This window comes from Acyrthosiphon pisum, chromosome A1 (genome assembly GCF_005508785.2).
Source record: "Acyrthosiphon pisum isolate AL4f chromosome A1, pea_aphid_22Mar2018_4r6ur, whole genome shotgun sequence".
Classification (NCBI taxonomy): domain Eukaryota; kingdom Metazoa; phylum Arthropoda; class Insecta; order Hemiptera; family Aphididae; genus Acyrthosiphon; species Acyrthosiphon pisum.
The window spans coordinates 110,850,076-110,860,730 of NC_042494.1; positions in this window are offsets into that span (position 1 = coordinate 110,850,076).

Here is a 10,655-nt window from a genome sequence, read left to right on the forward strand (position 1 = left end):
ATATCTGCAGTGTTTATAATCATTATTTTGTTTTTATTAATTTTTAGGGGTGTATTGTTGGTTATAGAACCAAGAAAGTGCTATTCTTGTGTACGAAATAAATAATGTTCGATATGCCATAAAGCAGATAATATTCAACAAACATCAGAAAAACATGTTTGTTACAATAATTGAAGTGGAACATCGATAGCAATGGAGCAGACATAATTGTTCAAGGTTTCTTTCAAAATTTAAAAACTGATAATTTAATTTATAGCCATTTAATTGGAGATGGAGATAGTAGCGTAATAAAAAAAATACAACTGGCAAAACCATATGGTAATGATGTGATTGTAAAAAAATTCGAATATTGTACGAACCTCATTTTACGGAATTATTCCAACCACTTGAAAGATTTGTCGACAAAGAGAAAAAGTACAATGGATAAAGTAGTGCCAGGATTTATACGAACGAAAATAAAAGACAATTTGTTAAGATTACGGTAGTTATATATATTCATTATTTTTATGGCAATACAATTTTTTTTAAAAAGTTTATACATGTATATATGTATGATACGCTGTGAACAAAGCTACATAGTATTTAGAACAAATATGAAAATTCCTCATAATGAGAAAACAAAATTATTAAAAACTGATATTACAAACGGACCTTATCATAACGTATTTAGTTTTAATGATAAAAGTGATATGTAAGAATAATACAATACTTTTTTCACTATACCTATTCTTACAATAATGATTGGGATGTCGTAATGATTTATTGTTATTTTAGGTATTTTTGTACAAGAGAAAATTATATTGATATAAATTTAGTTCCAGAAATGCAAGAATGTGGTATTTGGAAGTTGGAACTATATTATATAGCATCTACAAATTTAGTGGAATATCATTTAGAAAGTTTAATGTATCACGTCAATAACAATGCAGTCGAATCATTCAATAGTATTGTGGCGAAATATATAGGAGGCAAAAAGTTAAAATTTTTCATTTAAAGGTGATTAAATTATATTAATTATTAAACATAATATACTTTCATTACAAAATAATTACGCATTTACCACATTTTAAGGTACGCTTCGTTGATATACTGCGCTGACTATCTTATATAACTATGGACCTGAATATTTACAAAAATTTCATAAAAAAGCAACCAATTATAGCCCAGTAAAATTCACAAAAGCATTTATATTGAAAAACATTAAATCTCAAAAACAAAAAGAAATAATAAAACCACATCAATCATATAAGTACATTTTTTTTAATACACTTTTACATAATTAAATATTTTATGCAGTCCATGAACCAAAATTCTAATTTTGGCAAAGTATGTAAGCTCCGAAAAAGTACAAACCGGAAAAATACAATTGTTTCAATTTTATAGGTATGCATCACAATATTTTCACGGAACCAATGCTAACAGGTACAATTTAAAATATTTTATTCTATTACGTTTTGAGAAATATTTAACTTTTAAATATATTTGTATATTATATAATATTATATAGTTACAGTACATAATTTGAATCCGTCACTAAAGAGAAATTTGAAAAATTAACATTATACGAATTCAAAGTGATTACTGCTGGATTATTTGTTGATCCTATACTACCTTATTTAGCAGCATCGCCCGGCGGACTTATTGGAGATAATTCAATAATAGAAATTAAATGTTCTTTTTCAATAAGAGATTTTACGTCCAAAAATGTATACAAGGAGAATAAAATAAAATATTTCAATATAACTAATTGTTGCAGACCACTTCGGAATAATACTATGTTTCTATCTTGTCTTAATACAAGAGTGGCTATACTAATCGTCATTTTCCACAAGCACCTACATAAATGCAGTTGTACGTGCCCACATATCGTTTTTACTTTTTCAGAAGCGTATTTTTTAGTTATTTGTTTGATTTACTGTGCCATATTTAATTGAATTAATGAATTGTTAAAGTTTAGAATGCCATTTTATAACAATCTGAAAGACTTTTTTTCAAAAAATCTAGATTTCTTACATTAATTGTGATTTATGATAAACTGGAGCCTTTATTTAAATTAATTTAAAAAACAGAACTTAACCGGAATCGATACTTTTACCTTTATGGAAAGGTATTTTAAGATTTATTTTGGCTTCTTATTTGAAACGAGATTGTACATTAAATGACAGTGATGAGTACATTTTTGTTGTATCCTTATAGTTCTAACCCTAAGCAAATGTTAGGATATCTTTTATACATTTATATTATAATTGATTATATATTTTATTGATTAATTGTATTTAAGTTGTATAATAGATTGTAGGGACCTCATTTTTGCAAAAAATAATGACATGCCCCCAAGTCAGGTGCGAGTGCCTACCTATCTTATAAGTTATAATGGTCATCATTGTTTATCTTCTAATTTGTTGCGATTGATAGTGAAAATATAATATTAATAACTATTTTTTATTTTTATTTAATAACTACATTAAATTATGTTATAAATAACCTTGTATCAAATTTAAAAAATACATCAACATTCACGCAAACGCTTGACTTCCATTGGTAAATTGGTGTGAAATTCATTGTAATCACATATTTTGTAGAAAGACAATAATCAGGTATTCAGATCTTCCCTATGACTCTTGGATTGAGAATCATAAGATATAATATTATTATCTAATAAGTAATAACTATTACCTATATTTATTAATTTATTTTTTAATTTGTTTAATTTCGTAATTAAATTTGTAATGTGGGTTTTTAAATTATTTATGAACTGATTTTATTATTCTGAAAGAATCATACAACATAGATACATAAATACATAATAATACAATGTTTATAACAATATAAATAAATTACAAATTACAATTACCTATCTGAAAGAATAATTAAATTACAGGTTATATTATGACCAACAGTTTTATATATTATAATAGAGTATAATAAATAATAATTAATAATTAGCATTTAACAATTAGATATAAAAAAATTAATGTCAAATAATAAACTACAAGTAACAATACAACCTCATAACTTGACCGATATTGATATATAACAATAATATAAACATTATAACATAGAGGGCGCTATGGTAATGTTTTACAAATGTATGTGTTTATTATGTGGTATAATACAAAATACCCAACACCTTATTATAAGTGTCCAATGACTATTACCCAATAACTATATACCAGGGGTCTCCAACCTACGGCCCTAACTGGCCATACCAAACAAATACTTGATTATAATGCTTGATATTTAGCGATATCGGTAAATATCACCGTTAATAAAACCCATTAAAATAATTAACAGTCGAAAATGCACAGTCTTCAGCAAATCTTATCGATTTGTACCGTTTATACGTATGTCGTGTAGAAAACTATTAAATCAATTGAAAATTAAACACAATAAATGCATTTATCAATAAAAAAGACAAAAATAATACATTCATCATCTTACATATTAAATGACACGTATTTTTATATAAAAATTATTTCTCTATTATTATTATTAAAAAAAAGGCTTTTGCGTTCAAATCCGAACCTTGCTTATAATATGAAGATTCGTTATAAAATAAAAAAGGTATATAAACTAAAATTAATTTTTCTAAATAAGTCTTATCGATTCTTCAATTATTCTTAACCCGATGTATTCCACTAAAAATGTTGGCCCGCGATGCCAAAGCATATATCAATTTTGGCCCGCCGTAAAAAAAGGTTGGAGATCCCTGCTATATACGATAATACAGGACATTCTGTATTAAAATAGTGGCGAACAATTTGTCATCATTGCTCCCCGAGATTGTATATAATTTTTGTATATTTTGCTATATTGTCCATGTTAATCGTAAGGAGTAAAATAGGCAACTATTATAACAATCTTGGGGGCTATCAATATTGTAATGATATTTTGATAAGAAATAATTTGCCAGTTTTTATATGCCAGTGTCCTTATCGTATAATATAGTATTTGCCATTACCCACTTTAGATGCCTAGCCAACACCAAATATTAACTGCGAGAGAATAGTGATAAACCTTTTCGTGCCACAATCGCAAACAATTATAACGTTGCACAACTATTAGGTTTGTAAATATTGGATTAGGAGTATCGTCATCGCGAAAATTACTACATAATATTAGATTTAAATCCATTGTTTTAATCTTAATTTTATATTTCATATTAAATACGTTATATCACAATATAAATTATAAATTATATATTTAAAACTTATGTTGAAAATTATAAGGCTTATAATAAATTGTTAATTATTACAGACAGTGCATATAGTACACACAACATACGTCCGTGTACAATAGGCAGCTTACGCCTCAATATCATAAATTAAACAGTCTTTACTAAACATTTATCATTTTTATGGTAAATACTAATATTAGCTAGGTACCTGCGATAAATAACTATCCTTTATATTTTTATGATAATGGTATATAATTATTGTTCCCAATCATTATAATAATTATTATGTTATCTAGGGTGTAATAGGAACACCCGAACACCTGATAAATGAAATAACTTTGGTTCTAATTAATATTTCACTATTTTTGTTTTTATCTATAATTTGTTGACTCTTGCGACGTCACACGTATGATAAAACATTTTTTATTTTTGAATACTGAAAATAGAATTTTTTAAAAAATTGTAAACCAATCTGGTTTTTGAACAAATTTGAAAATTTATTGTAAAAAAGGGTGGCTTTTATTAGATAAAAGAAGTTCGTAACGCCTCTGGACACTCCTTGAATGGCACAACTAATTTAAGTGTTATGGTAATTTTATCTTCTTAACATTAAAAAAATTCAATAAATGCATGACGGTGAGCATGTTTGGTGATAATCCAAATTACTGAAAAATAACCTATTAAATTTTTTTGTGAGTTTTATGAGATTATTCATGTGTAAAATAATAAATTATATTTTACTAACAATTATTTTTCATTTTCTTCAATGATTTTAGAACTTTGTATTTGACTATTCATGAACTACCTTAATTTATTTCGGAGAGTGGAGACATTTCATTTTAAACAGAACATTCAGCAGAAAAATTGTTATTTTATTATTTCTATAAAAGAATAAGTTTTTAATTTTTGACAGAAACTCTGAGATATAATACCTACGAAATTAAATTGAATTTATGTAGACAGTGCAAATGAAATATTAATATAATGATGTATAGGTATGGACGTGTCATAAAGGTCAATTACCAACAGTTGATTACAACGCGTAACACGTGAGATGTTTAAAATTGAATAACTAGGTATGTAATAATATAATATAATATTTTATTTTTATATATAATAACGGGTAGGTACATTTAATTTATACCATATTATGGCCATATGGGTATTCTGGCCGTAGGGTAAGCGTTTGTTTTAGAAGGTACACAAACAGTGTCAGACAACATCGGACTCTCTGCAGTTCATAATTTCGACTGGCGATAAATGATATAGCGATATCGATATGCTCATATATTGGACTTGTTTTTAAATTTACTGTCAGCGCTTCTCAATAATTTGAGGAAATATGGGTTTATTTTTAGTGTAGGTATTTACTATTTAGGTACTTAAAATTAATACATTAATACTTAATTTTAATACATGCGCAAAGTGCAGACAAACAGGCCTAGCAACTATATGCTTCACTACGTACCTATGCTTCACATAGACCTATAAAGATATTATGTACTACTCGTTCAACGTACTCTTTAAATACCGCCGCGGGACCTTTGTTGTTAGAAAGAGATAGCTAATAGCTTGGGATACCCATATCTTTATAGGTCTATGATGCATCATAGATGCATGACCACTGATATACATGGGCATCATAGCGGCACAAATCCAACACGAGTAGATAACCGTGGTTAAACCGTGATCAATTTATAAAAAATATCTTTAGCACGCGTAAGTAGTCAAGTTACTTATCAGTTATCCTTAACTAATACATTTAGTATTCATAATCAATGCTAATACCTATTGTGCGTTTGTGCAGTTGTTTGTTCTACGCAGTGTGCGGAGTAAAAGAAAATACATCAAACATAATATTATATACTATGTTTATTGTTAAGGTCAATGGCTCAATATTTTATACCTAAAAAAAATAAGATTATATTCTAATAATAAGTAATAACCATATGTTTCTAATGTAATACCATGTACCAGTGGTGGATCCAGAAACGTTTTAGGGGGTGGGGAAGTTGGCGCTAAATTGTCTTTATACTTACGACTAAGCTGCCTAAATTATAAGATAATACGTAAAAGCTTAAAGCAACAAAAAGTATTGTGAGCACAAGGAATATATGAAAGAAAAAATTGGATCCAATCCTTTTTCTCTCTACCCCCCTCCCCCTTGTATCCGGCCCAAATTGTATCATCCGCATACCCCGCGAACAAAGTCGGTGTACGCCTATGATTTATACCTCCTGAAATCGATCATAATATGAAAAATTTGTCCTTGAAAATTTATAAGAAAATTAGTTAGCTGAATTAAAAACGAAATAGTTTTCAAATAGAATCGAGTAATTTGAATGGCTGTTTCCGATTATCGGAGTTTTGTTTAAAAATACGCTGTTTACGCAGTATTAACATTAAAAAAAAAAAATTGACAAGTAGGTAATTTTAAATTTGTATAAAATAAATACCTCAAAACGAGTTAAAATATTTTGAACGTTTTATCGTGTATAGAAAATGATAAAATAAACAATTGCGCGGAAAATTTAAAATAAAATAAGAAAATACGTTTCTTGAGAAATCAGGTGAGTATCCTTTCAAATAAAACTTTGAACTTCAAACGCTCATGCAAAATCAATTTGAATGGCTTTATTTTTTCGTTGGTAAACGTAAACGTAGGAAAACTTATGAGTTTTGAGGAACTTTATATTACATTTTCAAGTTTTGGACCGAGCAAAAAACGATTTATTGACAGTAATTTTTAAAAAACTAAAAAAATCAAAATTTTCATATGCCCATAAATAATAATAGTTAAAAAAGAGTCTAAATATTTTAAAACTGTTATATCGTGTATAGAAAATGCTAATACAAACATTCAGTGGAAATTTAATGTATCCAGATAAGGTTTTTTTTAAGAGTTACACCGAAGAACAAAATCGATTTTGTAAAAAATATAGGTTTGTGTAAAAATCTTCTTTTTCCTTTAATTTTTTTTTCCAATGCTTTTTTAAGCTACTGAGAATTTTTTATGTCACCCCCCCCCCCTTCAAAAGTACCAACTATACTCTGGCCCACGAGAGTCCATATGTCAGAACGCGTCCGTCACTGCGCATCGGCACGTTGCCGAATAGTGGGAATGGCATCATGGTGGGAGAAAACAGACGTCACGTATTACTATATGAATGCGCGGTTTACGTATGGACTCTCCTGGACCGGGGTATAGATAAACTTTCCTACCAGGAAAGATACTGAAGATGAAAATCGAAGCATTTGCACTGTCCCAAAAGGTAATGACAGACATAAAACAATTTTTTTTTTTAAAACACACAATATACAATCAATACATTCATTGCTTCAGTCTGAATCTATAATATATAAAGCATGGCCGTGTCTACTATGGCAGCCTAGGGTGTCTGTGTTGCCCCTGAGATGTTTGAAAGGCGCCTGTCTACAGAGTTATATGTCAAGTTACAACTTTTATTTAAGGGGAAACACTTAGACAATTTTTAATCTCTTCTTAGCCGCACGGGATCTCTATCTTAGTTGTCAATAATTATTAGTGTGAGTGAAATTATTCAATGAGGTTCAATGCCATTCTCGTACGCACATGCACATGTCAATAAATTGATAACAATATTAAACTGACTGTACGAATTTCACGACAACTTATTTATAGTTTTGACAACATTAAAGTTAGTTGACATTGTCTGATTTTGATTTTGGAAAAATATTTGAATTCAGTAGAAAAATGTCTGTATATCGTACAAAACACTTCTCTTTTTAATATGTATTTGAATTTGAATTATGATTTGAAAAAACTCATATTTTTAAGTTTTTTGCTACAGTTCACAGTAGTATAAGATTTAATTTTTACAAAGTGTTCCGTACGATCTATAGACAGTTCTCAGCCAAGTTTAAATTATTTTGCAGAATCAACGTAAACTTAACTTTATTTAGTCAAAACTTAAGTTCTTTTGAGCTATTATTGACGGCAGTAGGGAGACCCCTTAAAAAAAATGTATTATATGTGGGTATCGTTATAATTACTTTTTACTTACAAAGATATGTTCGACAAAATTAGGTAGTATCTTAATTTTGTTTATAACATATATTTTCAAAAGACTTAAGACAGACGACGACTTTACGGTACGCATCTATTATTGGATATTATTATTGTACTATTTTTGATTTGTAGCTATACTCCGTGTCACGAGAGAAGTAACCGCCGTGTCTCGACCAAATCGCCGTCGCATCCGCGCACCCCCTACCTATTTGACATGTCGACGTTGTACGATCACGATGGTCAACGGTCGCAACGTTTATTAATTACCTATTAGTAATACTATTAGTATGTTTAATATTGTAAAATGGGGGAAATGGGACCTCGGAACGGTCTCTGCCGTCAGTCTGCATGCGCGTAGCGGGTTACTTCTCTCGTGGCATGGAGTATAGGTGGTGTAATTCAGGGCTGTAGATGAATAATATTTCTGAAGTTAAATTACTGTGATTACTGTAGATTATTAACTGTAAATAGATAATTCAGATTTTTTTTTTATTTAAAAAATATTTTATTGGAGGGGGGAGATTTAAAAATAAGGCCTTGGGTGTATAGGGATTTTTTTTCGTTTCATTAATAAGGTAGCGTCGATTATTAGCTAGGATGCGCTTGTGGATAAAGTTAGTCAGGCGCGCCTATGATATAAAGAAACTAGTTTTTATGTATACCTCAAGTATAGCTCTGTAATGAACGTGTTAAATTTGATTTATTAGGAATTATCTATTTTTTACCTCCCAAAGCACCAACTAAATACAATTTTATTACCAAAAACTACTCTCAACATCGAAGAATGAAGCAAATTTTCCCTTCAATACATGGAGACCTACAACATTTATCATTATCACTTTGCTTTGAATATAAATCACACTAAAAATATATATAATCATTCATTGCAAAATATATATTCTACCTATAATCTTATTTTTAAGTTAAGTATAGGTGGGTTTATATTATCTTTCTTATTTAAGACACTGTACCTATAGGAAGGTGTCTAGCATAATATTATAATTTTAATTTAGCAGTAGTTATACTTAGATATTTAAAGTTTGATAAAATAGTATAGTTACTTAAAATAATACACTTTATACATCATATATTATATATTCTTAAAATGTATAATGAGTTACTTTAATGTTGTTAATAATAATACTAGGTACATAATATATAGAATATAATACTACATAGGTAGGTATTATAAATAATAATGTTACTTCTTACTAACTTCATGTTTTAATAAATATTTAACACAAAATAAAATCATTTGACAATATAAAAAATGAAAAGCATACCTACTTCACACATAAATGATAAATCACGTATGTAATATTGTAATATAATGTACGTTTAAAACGTTTTAATGAACTCATCGCGACAAAAACTGTTACTAACTAACCAACAAAAATTCACGCCCCATTGACAGTCAAGACAGATATTTTTGTCATAATGGTCGTTATTCGTCTTCACCTCATCTTATCTTATCATCCCATAACGAGTGTAATGAACGAGTTCGTTATCGTTGTACTAATGTGAGCGCATTTTTCTGTCGCCGTTTTGTCATTATTTTTAAGTCAAGATTAAATAATACGTGTTAACTATTCGTAGGTATTCCCTGTGAAAATATAGGGAAAAATATTTCCCGTTCCCAAACAACCGTCCGCTGTTGGGAGGTGTCCGCTAGGCGCTAGTGGTGGTTTCACTGTATATACATTGGTGAGGTTAGTGTTCCCAAATCTTGATCTTTTGGTGATTAGGGTCGAACAATTTGATCAATTTATATAATATTTGTTCATTTTTATTTCTTTGAGTTTTTTGTAATTTGTATTTTTTTCCAAGATGCTGCACATATTTTGGCAGTTTGTAAAATGTATTATTTTATAATAACCTGATACTGAACACAGTACTATATTCTATAATACAATTAATAAATATCATAAATAAAATTTGTTGGAAAACTCATAAAATTAACCTTGAACTAGCAGATTTCATTTTTTTTTCTAGCTTAATTGAATCAATTGTATTCGAATAATATTAATTTAAAATTATACAGTACAAACATAAGTGATGTGATGTATAATACATGTAGGTCATTCTGTTTTGCGTGTCTACAAATCAAAATTAAGTGTCAAAAATGTTATAACGAAGCACTATTTTTTTCTTCATTAAATAGCAATTATTTTGACCGATAGTGAAACCATTGAAATATTTCTTTTAAAACCTTCAGTATACACTGAAAAAGCACAATATAAAAATATTAATATTTATAATAAATAACTGTAAGGTAGGTACTCAATATTATTTGGAAAACCTTTTATAACAAATATTATATTATTATATTAGCGTAGGTAGGTAGAATAATTTATAATTTTGTTTTAATATGGAAATTTCAAATTTTTAAATATTATTTTGTTTGTATCATAATAACGAATCCAATAAGTT